Source organism: Notolabrus celidotus, chromosome 21, assembly GCF_009762535.1.
Source record: "Notolabrus celidotus isolate fNotCel1 chromosome 21, fNotCel1.pri, whole genome shotgun sequence".
In the NCBI taxonomy this organism is placed as follows: Eukaryota; Metazoa; Chordata; class Actinopteri; order Labriformes; family Labridae; genus Notolabrus; species Notolabrus celidotus.
The window spans coordinates 6,704,615-6,711,053 of NC_048292.1; the positions used below are offsets into that span (position 1 = coordinate 6,704,615).

General features: G+C 38.1%; 1 long non-coding RNA gene across 1 annotated transcript; it reads right to left on the bottom strand.

Annotated features, from left to right (window-relative positions):
* Positions 1-383: 383 nt before the first annotated feature.
* On the bottom strand, positions 384-5,945 carry LOC117805138. Its single transcript, XR_004629351.1, has 2 exons — positions 5,631-5,945; positions 384-1,460 (listed from the first exon to the last, which is right to left on the bottom strand). It is a non-coding gene; the product is annotated as an uncharacterized LOC117805138 (long non-coding RNA).
* Positions 5,946-6,439: the final 494 nt, after the last annotated feature.

The window sequence follows — 6,439 nt, forward strand, 5'->3', positions numbered from 1 at the left end:
AACCATAAATGTGTTTCACCATTGGACCTTTCAGTTATCTAGGAAAAATCTACCCATGTCCAACTGATCATTTATGGAATTGTATATTTATCATTCCATCAAAAAGTCAAGCAGCCATCCATCCATGTAACCATTTCTATATAAATGCATCCATAAATAGAGACACCAATTTACATTTTTCCAAATGTAAATTGAAAACATCCATCCATTTATTAAAAATCCATCTTTTTGTTCATTTAATTTAATTTATTTTTTAACTATTTATTATTGGACCATCCTTTGAGTCATCCATCCATGACTTCATCCATCCACCATCCATATATTGAAGTTTTCTTCCATCTTGCTTTCAATCTTTTACCAATATACAATAACAACACAACATATACATTGGTTTACTCTGTTTAAAAGTCGTATCATGATCACATGAAACATTTATATATTCATACCCCAAGACATAACACACGCACGACAGCAAGATCCAGAGTGGAAAGCATGAAAAATGATAGCCATAATTCTATGAAATAATATTTTGCCAATGCTGTCTGTTAAACCTGTTAAACAAACTGTGTTTTCTCAGAGGTTCATTACACACATTAAAATATTGTAAGAGAACAGTTAATGCTGCATACAGCTGCTGAGCTCTGTTGTACGTCATCACCCTTGGGGTGATACAGCTCCCCTTTGCTCTGTGTCGGGGTCCTGCATGGGGCTTAGTTCCGCTACAGTGGCTAAATGGATGTACATTATCCTTTACACGAGTGTTCCCAAATGTTCCTCCACATTAAAAAAGTGAAGTACAAATATTTTTTCTTTAATTCATTATTTTTAACCCTTATTAATTAAATGATCTGACCAAATTTGAATCCACAGTGCTTGTGAGAATAATCAGTGATTAATTAGTCCACCCAATTTTTAAAAATAATTGTTTAAATTGTTTCCTCATTCGATTTTATCTGCTTTCTGTGAAATCTCTTGTCCCAGTACCCTACTCCCATGAGTCTATTGTTGTGTTTTGGATACTACTATAAACCAGCAGGTTCCTGGTCTCATGTTGTCCTGTGCTGCAGCTCTGCAGCCAGCAGATGTCAACATTGCAGCAGAGGGTTCTCCTTGTTTCAGGACCGAGAGCTGCAGGCAGCGGCTCCTGCTGAGGTTGTTAAATCTGAGCCCGAGGCCTCTGAGTGCCGTGATAATCAGCGTGCAGAGCTGTTTGGACGACTGAGGGACGTTTTATCTGTCTTCATCCAGAGCACCAACACAGAGTCCACATCTGAACACTTAGCAGCACAGTGAGGAGACATGACTGCTCACATGAAGAGTTACCCTGGAGGACTGATGTGGGTGTCCAAATGTCACCAGCAGTGCATTTTTAAAGGAGCAGACTGCTGATTTGCATGTTTATGTGGATATTTTTTTCATTTGGAGATTCAGGACCTTTCTTCATCGACTTCAGCCAATTTCTGAGCAGGAAGAAAAACAACTTTTAGAAAACTTAAACATGTTTACAGGTTTCATCTATTATTTTGACATTTGATATTTAATTATGCACAGCAGGCTTCACAACAGCTTCATTTACATCTTGTCTGTGATTAAAGAGAATGACTGAAAGAAGAAAATCAACAAATACAGTTGTTATGGCAAAACCACGTAGAGCACATCAAATGTGATATATCTAGTTATCAAACCTTTATTAAGGAATCAATCAATTCACATTTTTTATTTAAAACTACTGAGAATGTTTTCACTTTTTGCAAACAAACTTTTTTATGATTCATGATACACTACGACACACTATGATATGATAGGACACGATACAATGTGACACAGAAAGCTGGGATACGATAAGACATGATATGATTCAATATGATACAATACGACACAACACAACATACGATATGATACAGTATGCCAGGATAGGATAAGATAATAATGAAAAGTAATAATAATACATTTTATTCATATAGCACCTTTTAAAGATATGTTTACAAAGTGCTTTACAGAGTGCAAGATATAGCGAGTGAAAACACTAAAGCACATGACAAAGGTAAGGAGAGCTAAAATGAGTTAAGTAAAAACAATAATAAAAAACATGCAGAAATTAAAAAGTCAGTGATGAGTTAAGAAATAAAAACACATTTAAAAAAGTGTGTTTTTAAAAGTGATTTAAAAGAGGACAAGGATGTGGCTTACCTGATATCCTCCTGATATGTTATGTAAAGTTACGTTACCTTACATATCCTAACTTTACGCAACATAACTTTACGTAACATAACTTTACGTAAAATAACTTTTCGTAACATAACTTTATGTAACAACTTTACGTAACATAACTTTACGTAACATGACTTTACGCAATATAACTTAACGTAACATAACTTTACCTAACAACTTTACGTAACATAACTTTACGTAACATAACTTTACGTAACATAACTTTACGTAACATGACTTTACACAACATAACTTTACGTAACATAACTTTACCTAACAATTTTACGTAACATAACTTTACCTAACAACTTTACGTAACATAACTTTACGTAACATAACTTTACGTAACATAACTTTACCTAACAATTTTACGTAACATAACTTTACGTAACATAACTTTACGTAACATAACTTTACCTAACAACTTTACGTAACATAACTTTACGTAACATAACTTTACGTAACATAACTTTATGTAACAACTTTACGTAACATAACTTTACCTAACATGACTTTACGCAATATAACTTTACGTAACATAACTTTACCCAACAACTTTACATAACATAACTTTACGTAACATAACTTTACGTAACATGACTTTACGCAACATAACTTTACGTAACATAACTTTACCTAACAATTTTACGTAACATAACTTTACGTAACATAACTTTACGTAACATAACTTAACGTAACATAACTTTACGTAACATGACTTTACGCAACATAACTTTACGTAACATAACTTTACCTAACAACTTTACGTAACATAACTTTACCTAACATAACTTTATCTAACATAACTTTACCTAACATAACTTTACCTAACGTATCTTAACGTAACATAACTAAAGGTAACATAATGTTACGTAATGTCACTCAACTTAACGAAATGTAACTTAATATAGCGTAATGTAAGTTTATGATAGGCATGGCATGACAAATTCAGAAACCATAACATGGTGTATGATTTTAACTTTGCCTTAGTGGCAAAACTTGTATTGGACTTAAGTGCCTCATACATCCACTCAGGTACTAATGATGAAAGATGACAAAAAAAACAATGGAAAATGTGATGGAGAAGCTAACACCTAAAACAACCACAAACATCTCATTAAAAAACAAGAAATTATCACAAAGCATCATCAGGAAGGCTTGTTTTGTTTCCTGTTCTTTCAGTAATGATGATTTCTTTTACTTTCTTCAAACTCATTTTCTTGTCCTTACAACATTAGAAGTTGTGTACACTGTATGCTTGAAGTTCAAGCATTAGTTAAGAGTTGAGTTGGTGGCTTACAGGCTACATGGGCACCAAAAGGCTAGCTAGTGATTGACACAAGGCAGGTAATTTAAATGCTTATGGAGACAAAAGAGATGTCTGTTTCTTTCTTTTTCTGCCTGGTTAAAATGTGATTGAAATAATTGTTTGGGTTCCCAGTTTCAAGGCAGCCTTTCAAAATCGTACTGTACAGACAGAGCAACAGAACTAGGAGACGATAAGTGGTAATCTAGCGGGTAAAACAAAGTGACAATGACTGAAAACTTTCCACTGAATCACCTCAGTTATTTACAGTTAACCAGCTCAGTATCAGATTGTTGGTGTATCAAAGGTCAGCTCAGCCCGTGTGATCTCTGATAATCTGAGATGGTGTTTGGTGCTAAATGTTCGCAGAGCTCCTGTGACCTCTGTCAGGGACAATCAGCTGAAGAGCCGAGCGTCCGGCCCCTCGGCTCCTGCAGCCAATTTGAAGCTGTGAGCGGCATCGGCTCCCGGCCCGCCGCACCGCATTACAGAGCTTAATTGATTTTCCATTGTAATCTCAAGGTCCTGATGACATTCTGGACGCAGCAGCTCGCCATGGACACGCTCGCTCTCCCGACGCCAATTAATGCGTGTTTCTCTGCAGCGCCTCTGTCTGCACCCTCGGGCAGGATCAGGAGGGTAAGATTCACCTCACAGCATTTAGAATGGATGTTAAGTCTCCTTTTTTTTAACCAAAATATGACCCAGTTATGTTTGTGGGGTAAAACTTCAGTTTATTGTTGTTTGGGGGGTTTGATTTTAAAGGAAACAACACCAGCTTGAATCCAACTATCATACGACAATTCTGAGTCAGACAAAGGGATATTAAAACCGTCTCAGATGATGATTGGGTGATGACGCCTTTTATGGTTACTGCTAAACAGATTAAATCTGGAAGGGGTAGTTGTGTCATAATGACTCCCCGAGTGAGGCCCAATAACCACGTCACTAATCCGTCATTTTGCACCATTTCCTGCAGGGCTTCTCCCTCTCGGCTCCATCTTTTCTCCTCCTTTTGTTCTCTCTTTCTCCTGCACTGTACATTTTTCCTCCTCACATGTAGCCATGCACAGTCTACCGAGGTTGAAGTCAACAAATGTTTTACTATGATGCTGAGGAAAGAAAATGTACATCATTCAAATCCAAGGTTGTGTTCTTGTGGACCAATCATTAGTCAGTTAAACAACAGAGGGAGAACAGCTGATCTCACATCCTGACTGGTTATAACGACAGAAAAATCACAGCTTGAATTTGTCAGATTTGAGTCATCCTTGATTAAATTCATGAACTCTGCTCTGAATGTGTCATAAGGATTGGCAATGGCTCCTAAAGAAGGTCCAAATCACTCTGTGTTTGTGTGTCTGAGTGTTTACAAACAGCTGTGATCTCCACATCCTCTCTGACTCACACCTTCACACACACACCAACAGCATCCAGGACATCTATCGCCGTGGAAACAGGCGATTCACCGCCTCATTAGCATTCAGACGGTCACACCAGGAGAACAAACGTCACCTGTGAACGCATTCACAGCACACAGATGCGAACTGATGTCAGGGCAGTATTGTGGTTAATCTGGTGGATAATCCCGAAGAGGATGTGGACAGAGAGGGGTGAAACGATCAATACAGCAGGAGGAGGTGTTGGGCTTCAGTCCGGTCAGATGATTGGTTTTTAAAATGTTGAATGTTGAGGCTGAGGGGAAGCTGCAGGACAAAGATAAGCAGGAATGGCTGCCGTCCTTTTAAAGACAAAAGGCTGTGGATTTCTATTAATCAAGGACAGCCAGAGAACTAATGGTGAGAGTGTGACGCAGGAAACATACATGTGGTTTCAACCTGCAAAGACAGAGTTTACAGCATATACAGGAGACACAGCAACCAGCACATACAGGACCACTCAATCCTACACAAAATATAGGTTAATGGGTGGTTAGTCATGAGGTCCTTAAGACCAATACTGTTGACTTCTAGTAGCTTATCAAAGGGGCAAAAGAGGAGGTCAAGTGACTAAGATAACAACCAAGTCCAACATATAGAGGAGGGTTGTCTTTCCCCCATGAGACCAATGCAGAGAAGCTAAAAGCAAACATTGATTTAGAACAAAGACTCACAAAATCATGTCTTTTGTAGGACTGTAGTGTAGTCAGGCTCAAGTGTCGAGGAAGGTTGTAGGAAGGCAACACTGCAGACGTCTCTTTTCCCAGTAGTGAGTATTTATTTACAGTGTTTTTAAGGACATGTGTCAACTCATCAAAATCAACAAAATATAAAGAAAAGTAAGGCAAATTAACTCATAATTACATTTATATTATGCACATGCTTGAGGCAGCACAGCCTCCTCTTCCCCTGCAGAGCACACTTCTGCCAGCTTTATAGCCTGCCCAATTAGCCGATTGGCTGCAGCTGAGAGCAGCTGAGTGGGACACAGCATACAAGAGAACAAAACATCAATACTCTTAACCACAGAAGTCTAAATAAACTTCTCAACTAACCTTAACTCATCACTATAACTAAATGAGTTTCAAACAGACAAATATGTTTTCCAAAATCAATATAAAACAAGGAAATAGAAATCTTCAGAAATTAAACACCCCCCACTTGGTATGACCCAGTGATGTCAGTGATGACATCACCAATCCAATAAATACCAATGAAGTGCTGGACCAGCTCCTTTAAAAGGATGGGGTTAAAGACTGGGTGGAGGGATGAGGTGGTCCTAACAGGCTTAAACTGGGGCACTGTGGGCTGGCCCAGTACCTTAAAACCATAGGGAAACATCCAGATTGGTTATGTCAGTGTGGGACGCCCGAAACAGTTCAGCATGTACTCTTCTCTTGTATAAGGTATGGGCATGAAAGGCAGATTCTGTACAAAGAATTGTCAGACCTGGAGGTCTCTCCCTTTTCCTGTAGAACCATGT